This window comes from Rutidosis leptorrhynchoides, chromosome 4, assembly GCF_046630445.1.
Source record: "Rutidosis leptorrhynchoides isolate AG116_Rl617_1_P2 chromosome 4, CSIRO_AGI_Rlap_v1, whole genome shotgun sequence".
NCBI classification, from domain to species: domain Eukaryota; kingdom Viridiplantae; phylum Streptophyta; class Magnoliopsida; order Asterales; family Asteraceae; genus Rutidosis; species Rutidosis leptorrhynchoides.
The window spans coordinates 509,478,586-509,488,341 of record NC_092336.1 but is presented as its reverse complement, the minus strand read 5'-3'; positions in this window follow the sequence as shown (position 1 = coordinate 509,488,341).

Below are 9,756 nucleotides of genomic sequence, written 5' to 3'. Positions count from 1 at the left end.
CAACCTGACACGAAGATATTATTCCGGAACAAGCACGATGTCCCGGAGAAAGTGCAATATCCGGAGAAAGTGCACTACCCCGAAAAAGACGCTCTGTCCCGGAATGATCACCTGATAACAGAACGAGCATGCAAGCAAGTTGCATGCCACATCAGCCCGCAAATCTAGGGAAGTTCGTTAGGATCTGTTATTCTCCACGAAAGGGACATGTGCCACGTCACCCCTCGGGATTGACCAAGTTTGTTACAACCATGAAAGGGACATGTGCCACGTCACCATTCCCTCCTAAACATCTATAAATACATAAACAAGATCTTTCATTCAAACAACACTGGATGCATTAATGTTACTCTGCCCAAATCAATTGCGGTAACATTACTCCAGTCGTTAAACCAATTCCAGCCGGTGCTCCGATCATCGTCGGAATTAATCCTCAAACCCGAAATCTAATCACACTTAACGATTTTGGTTTGATCAGAGGCATATATGTGGTTGGGGTTTTTTGAAAGTGAGGAAACCCCACTCTCATTTCACATGGATATTTACCAGTTATATTAATATAACGCACCTCATTAAGTGGTCATAACGAGGTTTAAATTAAATACACAGATTGCAACCTTTGTCACAAAACAAATTCAACTAAACAATCAACATAATCATTTACCAGTTATATTAGTATAACGCACCTCATTAAGTGGTCATAACGAGGTTTAAATTAAATACACAGATTGCAACCTTTGTCACAAAACAAATTCAACTAAACAATCAACATAATCATAAAAATTGCTAATAATTAAAATTTAAGGGCAAAAAAGTCATTTACCGTTGGTTCAATTCGACGTCGTTACACTGCACCAAACTTCTCTGGAAACATCACAATTACAATTAACAAAAAGTTGAAGCTCCTCATCCTCATTGTTACCACAATGACCACTTTTAGTGACTAAACGTTTTGGGTTCTTTTTAATGTCGTTTTACCATCAAATGATGTAGTTTGGAATTTTTCCTTTACTTTTCTTTATTGGGTCTTGATTGGCTTTGTATGACTTGATGTTTTCATATGGGCCTATCTGTTACATGATATGAGTATATGACCGCATGAGTATTTGTTTTAAGTTGAATGTACATCTATTAAAAATTATGTATACGCCTTAAAACAGCATTCTTCTATCATTCGAACAAATTTGAATATTGATTCATTTTTACTATTAATTTTCTATATATCCATCATTATTTCGAATTACTTATTTGTATACTACATTTAGTTAATACATAAATATGATGAATTTATCGAAATTATTAAACATGCACAAGACAGAAAAACCATAAACACGAAATATTTGAGTAAAAAACATAGACCAACGGTTACAAAAACTCCACCGTATAGAAGTATATTTATTTTAATTTAGTTTACATTTCATTTAATACGTATGTATGAATTTTCGATATGCGTATTGCAAATATAAACTACCGATTCAATGTTTAATTTATATAGCGGAACCATGTATTGGCGCGAACGATTTTTAAACGCAATGCAAGAGTCATCCCTACTACTTAAACAGTGTTTAATGTATCGAGCAAAATTATTTCTCGCAGCAACGCGAAAGCCGCTCGTTACCAATATCCATGCCTCTTGACAACAGATTCATTTATGTAGGGAGGCAAAGCAATCTCATGCACCAATAGTCCGCTTTGCTTGGCGATCACGTAAGGATCTTCAAGGTGAGGGGGTTTACAGGGGCGGATTTGGGCATGTTCTAAGTGTGCTGTCGCACAAGGCCCATAATTCATAGGGGCCCAAGAATAACCCAACATATATATTGTGAACAAATCGAAAGATGCTAGTACTCATGATATTATTAGTGCTTCCGAATTTATGATTTTACATATGAAAATTTTTATTATATAAAAGGTCTTCTTTGTATTTTTTGAACATGGCCCATAATTTTAATGGGACGGCCCTGGGGGGTTATTATCATAATAATACTTTTATGCTCGAGTAAATTTAATTACAGTTATCATGAGATTGGATGTGATTGTATCCAATTCACATGATGAAGTGAAATAATTCCTAAATACGCATTACCAGGTTTAGAGTTTAAGCGAAATTCGCCTATCTCACTCGAACAATGTTCACTTTGATTATGCACATACTTTATAGTTCTTTTTATATTAGATTATTAATTATTAATAGTCAAATAAAATAGTAATAATAATCAAAGTTGCTGTTAGTGCATAAACGTAAGTCCCTAGTTCATTATCTTGTGTTCGTGTTTATATTGACAATGTAAGTGACAATTGGTTGTTTGATTATCACGTTTACTATTACGCTTACGGTCGATTTTATGCAATTAATGTTAAAATACTTACTGTCTGTGTAACCGCACGGTTACACGTGGAGACCGTATTTAATGTAGATTTCGGGTTCATTGTTAGAGTTACGAACCTAAACTCAAGCCTAGCCGTGTAATCGATTCCCTGCAGGTCTAGCACTTATGGTTATCGATCTATTGCATCCTAAAGTCCTTTTAACTAATTAGAACATTAGTATTTGTGATGTTTTTGATATAAAACTCAATATCGAGTTTTTCCACACTCGATATTGAAGATTTGATCGATTAATACCGTTTAATCGTTCCTACAGCTTCTTTTAAATTGGTTCTAATATGAAGTTACTCTATACATATTATCAGTGAAAGGCTGATGTACAGTAGTTTGTTGACGTCATCATGACATAGCATGGCGTTAACAAGTTACTATTATTACTCCGTATTATTTTAACTTTTTTGAATTTTAGTTTTTGTCATTTTTTTATTATCAAATTTGGAATGTTCTTTTACCAATAATATAAATAATTTAACTTAACATAAAGTTTTATATCAATAAAATTGAGTCATATCCCGCTCGATATAAACCTATTTAAAAAAAAAAAAAAAAACGATGTCATATCTAGTGGGAAAAAGGTGCTACTTTTAAACTTCCTTGAATTTGCTCCATATAACACTTACGTTTACGTAATACACAATCACGAGTTACGTTCTAAAAAAAGCTTAGCTTTTACGAGGTATATTTTAGAAAAAATAGAGCACATATATTTTCATGGCGTATTTATAACACCTATAACCTTTTATATATATATATATATATATATATATATATATATATATATATATATATATATATATATATATATATATATATATATATATATATATATATATTTTTGTTGCAAAACTCAAAAGTGTAGTCATTTGAGATTAAACACGATGGGGGGATTCTACATTGAAACTAGGGGTGTGCACCATTTAGTTTCAAACCGAATAACTCGAATATCGAATGATCGAATCCAAACAAAAAAAAAAATTGAATTTTCAAACGGTTTTCGGATCAATCGAAACCGAAACCGAATTCATAATTCGGTTTACGGTTTGGTTTTCAGTTTTAAAAATTTTAAATTCGGTTAATTAAAAACCGAATTCAAATTAATAACATATTAAAACACATTTATTTTTATAATATTTATATTTATATTATATATTTGATATTTGATGTATCATTTTATTCTTATTAAACAATAAACATGTTATATACCATGTATACATAAATTAATTTCACAACCGTTTTTCCTAATTTATATGTAAGTAATTATGCCAGTTATGATTTTTATTTTTAGTGATTTTCGGTTTTAAAAGTAATTATGCTGGTTAGGATTTTTATTTTTAGTAATTTTCGGTTATAACTGAGACCAAGCCGAAATCTCTAATGACCCGTCCTAATTCATCTGGACGAATACATTACATTTGGTTACATCGTCAGGTACTTGACCTATATATGATACATTTTACAAACATTGCTTTCGTTTTTAAAAGACAAACTTTAATTTCATCTACAGTTGACGGCATGCATACCATTTCATAATATAACCAACTATAATTGACTTAATAATAATCTTGATGAACTCGACGACTCGAATGCAACGTCTTTTGAAATATGTCATGAATGACTCCAAGTAATATCTCTAATATGAGCAAATGCACAGCGGAAGATTTCTTTCATACCTGAGAATAAACATGCTTTCAAGTGTCAACCAAAAGGTTGGTGAGTTCATTAGTTTATCATAAACATTCATTTCCATCATTTTAATAGACCACAAGATTTTCATTTTCAGTTCTCATAAATATACGTCCCATGCATAGAGACAAAAATATCATTCATATGGATTGAATACCTGGTAACCGACCTTAACAAGATGCATATAGAATATCCCCATTATTCTGGGACTCCCTTCGGACATGATAAATTCGAAGTACTAAAGCATCCGGTACTTTGGATGGGGCTTGTTGGGCCCAATAGATATATCTTTAGGATTCGCGTCAATTAGGGTGTCTATTCCCTAATTCTTAGATTACCAGACTAAAAAGGGGCATATTCGATTTAATAATCCAGCCGTAGAATGTAGTTTTAAGTACTTGTGTCTATTTCGTCAAACATTTATAAAGCAGCGCATGTATTCTCAGTCCCAAAAATATATATTGCAAAAGCATTTAAAAAGGGAGCAAATGAAACTCACAATACAGTATTTTGTAGTAAAAATACATATGACGGCATTGAACAAATGTAGGGTTGGCCTCGGATTCACGAACATATATCATTTGTATATTCATTAATATATAATCGTAATCGAATAAATATATATATTATTATTAGTGATATTATTTTTATATTAATAACTTATATATATTTCATTATTTAATTAATGTATTCATTTTGTATATAAAAATGTTAATATAACTAAGTTATGTATAATAATATATATATATATATATATATATATATATATATATATATATATATATATATATATATATATATATATATATATATATATATATCAATCATTTGATGAAACTATTAATTATAATAATACGAAAATAATATTTGTAACAGTAAAAATGATATTAATGATAATAATGATTATGATACTTGTAACTATGATAATAATAATAATTATTATAATTCCAATATTAATTATAATACTAGTAATAATAATACAACAATAATAGTACTAATAATAATAATATTAATAATGGTAATACTAATAATTTTTAAGTGATAATACTAATAATAATAATGATAATATAATAAGTTACCTTAATAATAATAATCATATAGTTAATAATAATATCTAATATAATAATAGTAATAACGATAATAATAATAATAATAATAATAATAATAATAATAATAATAATAATAATAATAATAATAATAATAGTAGTTATGTTAATAATAATAATACTAATAATTATAAAATAATACAAATTCTAGTATTCATGATAATAATAAAATTTTATTACTTTCATGATACTAATAATAACAATAATCATAATCTACTAATGGTAATAATACTAAAATGATAGGGTTACTACTAATAATAATACGATTAATACTTATAATAATGATAATGATAATAATAATAATAATAATAATAATAACTCTAACAATCATAACAATATTAATAATAATAATAATAATAATAATAATAATAATAATAATAATAATAATAATAATAATAATAATAATAATAATAATAATAATAATAATAATAATAATAATAATAATAATAATAACAGTTAGTGAGAATGCTACCTCACAAAGATTTTCCCAAAAAGATTAAAGTTGCCCACTGCCGGGCTCGAACCCGTGACCTCTCGTAAACCCGCTAACGCCTTAAACCAATGATCCATTTCTGTTTTTCTGAATAAAATCCTATCTAATATTAATTAACTCGTTATCTATCTGTTTTCCTTGTTCTTCTTTTCCTTCCCAAGAATAATTCGACTGGAACTCAAATAATAATAACAACGAACAATTTGCTTAGTTTTAGGAATTTTCAAAAGTAACAGAAGTGACCATGACATAATTGATTCGAATTTTATAACAAAAAAGAAACAAATTGAAGCTGCAGTAGCCGTAACCAAAACATGAACTCAAATTCAATTTTTGATTTTTGTTGCATTATAGAAAAAATGTATAACACGAAATAGTTTGAAAATCAATCCTAGAAACTATCGGAAACATCAATTTAACTTGAAATACAACATATAATTCGAATTTAACCGAAGAACATTGTTTGACTTTTTGAATTTGAAACTTTGACCTTAAAATTGGAACTCGATATAAGGAATTGGATTTTGAAACTTTGCTGGTAGAATCACGACATGAATTGGATCCCTTCTGCATTTTTAGTTTTTGCAATATCATTCGAAATCAAGAGTTGACTATAAAGTTGAAGAACAGAGGTTTAATGGGTTTCGTTTTTATTTTCTGTTTTAATTTACCAATTGGAGATATAATTGATAATGGTATTGGATATAGACTGATTCATAACACCTAAAACCGATTGATTTATAGAATAACTTTATGGTTGTCGACTTATAACACTCAGACAAATAAGAGAACAGGAAAGAAAAATAAAAAATTAAAAAGCAGATTAGGATTGCTACATATTTTGGAGTGTATCTGGATTCTGATATCTACTGGTAACAAGAGGGGACAGAAAACAAATTATAGAGAAAAAAATCGATACGGATGGCATACTGATTCTGCATCAGATTATATATATGAATGTATATATATATATATATATATATATATATATATATATATATATATATATATATATATATATATATATATATATATATATATATATATATATATATATATATATATATATATATATATATATATATAATATTAATAATTAATAATTATAATAATAATTAATAATAATAGTAATAATACTATTAATAAATAACAATGATAATAATAATAAAACTGATATTAATAATATTATTACTGATAATAATAATAATTCGTATTATTTTTGTAATGATATTATTGATAATTTATAATAATAATAAATAATAATGATTCTTAATGATACTGGTAACAATAATATCTAATAATAATACTAATATTAATCATAATAACTAAAATTATAATTTTACTACTAGTTATCATAATAATGATATTAATAATATTAACAATAATATTAATAATAATAATATCACAATTTAAATGTATCAATTTTATATCTATAAATTATATATAATTATATTATTAATACATATATTAATATTACTATTGAAAGTAATAATAATCTAACAACTATATCTTAATCTTGTAAATAAGTTTAGTATATTGATATTACATATTATTAATTATGTGATATTTAATAATTATTTATTATATATAATAACATATATTTACTCAAGATATTATGTTATTTTATAATAGAAATAGATATTGAAATTTTTCAACACATAATGTTTATACCTTTTACATATTTTACAATATACATATGACAATAATTATTATAGAAATCATTTACATCTATACATAGATTTATTTTAGTAACAACTTATTTTGTATAATATTTTACATATTTAATTTTAATGAGTTAATAGCATTTTATAATTTCCAATACTTACATTTATAATTATATATATATTTAGTTGTTTACAAACAATTATTCGTGAATAGTCGGAAACAGTCGAAGGGTAAATAATTCCATGAAAACAGTTTCAAATTTTAGAGACTCAACATTATAGATATTGCTTATCGGGTCGAAAACATTCAAAGATAAAGTTTAAATTTGGTAGGAAATTTTTGGGTCGTCACAGTATCAAATTCGGTTTTCGATACGGTTTTGATTTTGATTTTGATATTTACATATGGTTTTGGTTTGGTTTACGGTTTTAATTTTGTAAGTTTCAAAATCGGAAAAACCGAACCGAATAAATCGAAAAACCAAAAACCGAACCGATGAACACCCCTAATTGAATCAAGTGGGGTCAAAGGATCCCACTATTTTCCAATTTATTTTATGATAAATTACTACTAAAATATAATAGAACACTACTAAATTTATAGATAGAATTATTTATATTTTTAAAATTAATAGTTTTATTGAAGTAAAAGTCATATTTCGGAGTGGGGGGATTTACAAAGTACTACTCAAAATTGTATAGGAATTCATTGAGTTTCGATTCTAGATTCGCCTATGATTAAACATGAGTCTTATTAGAAGATTTTGAATTATCTAACCACTAAGCCAACCTTTAAGGTTAACACGTATATAATTAAATAATTTATAATTAGATCAACCCCTGCGACTTTTAGCTCCACCAGTTGGACTGTAAGTTTAACTTTAAAACTGCACATTTAAACAGTAGACATTAAGGCATAGCATATGTATGTGCATGGTCCTTGTCTACAAGTACTTTACATTTAAGATTACGATATATATTTGTTTTCTTAATCTTAATTCGATCTTTAACTTCTTTTACATTTAACAACGTACTTGACAGTATGTAAATCTCAAAACCAAAAGACAGAAAATTAATTAGGGTTAAAGCTATAAATAGACTATATATTTTTACTTGTGTCCTAATGTAAACTATATATCATAAAAAATATCCATATAGATTATACACTTTCAAAAAATGTACTAATATGAAGTGACAATAATTATTAACCAGATAAAAAAACTCAACAATGATGTGACATCTTTGTGGAAGATGTCGTTGGTGATACATCGGAACAAATCTTTTTTTATATAGTCTACATCGAAACAAAACTGAAAGTATATGATCTATTTGTAGTCATATAAAATGCAAAAAAAAAAAAGTTGAATAACTACGTTACCGGTTCAGCAGGTAACCAGTCACCAATAGCCTACATTAGAACATTTTTTTAAAGTATATAGCCTACACTGATATTTTTGAGGTATATAACCAACATTGAGACAAAAGTAAAAGTATATAGTTTATTTATAGCTTTAACCCAATTAATTATTGTGTTATTAGGCTAGCTAGTTAACCACATACATTATTGGCTTTTTAATGCGTATAGGTAGGCATATAGTATACGAAACAAATATCAATATATAAATATATCACAACATATGCACAATAATCAAATTATAACGTTCTGAAACGACCCAACTCGTTATTATACCAACCAGAAAATATTTTCTTTTATATAGCGCATAAATATTGATAACAACGACGCCATGAATATGTTTACAAAACATTTCCAATACCTGACAAGTTTAAACAACTTTAACTTATACATTACATAAGTTAGGTGTCAAAATGGGCATAACAACCCACGACTCGTTTAACACGACTAAACGACACTTTCGACCCAAAGCGTTTAACTCCGACATAAGCCCGAGCATGGTGATTGGGAAAACACTACCCAATCCTAAATCGAATCCAAAAGCAAAGTCTTCTAAGCAACCCGCAATAATCCACTAATCCCCGCGCTTACCCTTGCCACATCTTCCTTGCGAATCAATATAAACAACGAGAGGGTAAGCTATAAAGCTTAGTGAGGATAAACATACTATATACATATATATGTATAAAATGAATACGTATCACTAACACATGTAATAAACACATACCACATCCTTGTATAACTAATCAAAGCTATACATAACGTACCATCAGGCCAAAACCGCAAAATTAGCTACAACACACACGCACACACACACACACACACACACATATATATATATATATATATATATATATATATATATATATATATATATATATATATATATATATATATATATATATATATATATATATAGCCAATACGAAAATATAGCCAATACCACAAGGTTAACCCCTTAACCTTAAACATATGAAGGTTGGCCGAACTACACATGCCTACGTGAAT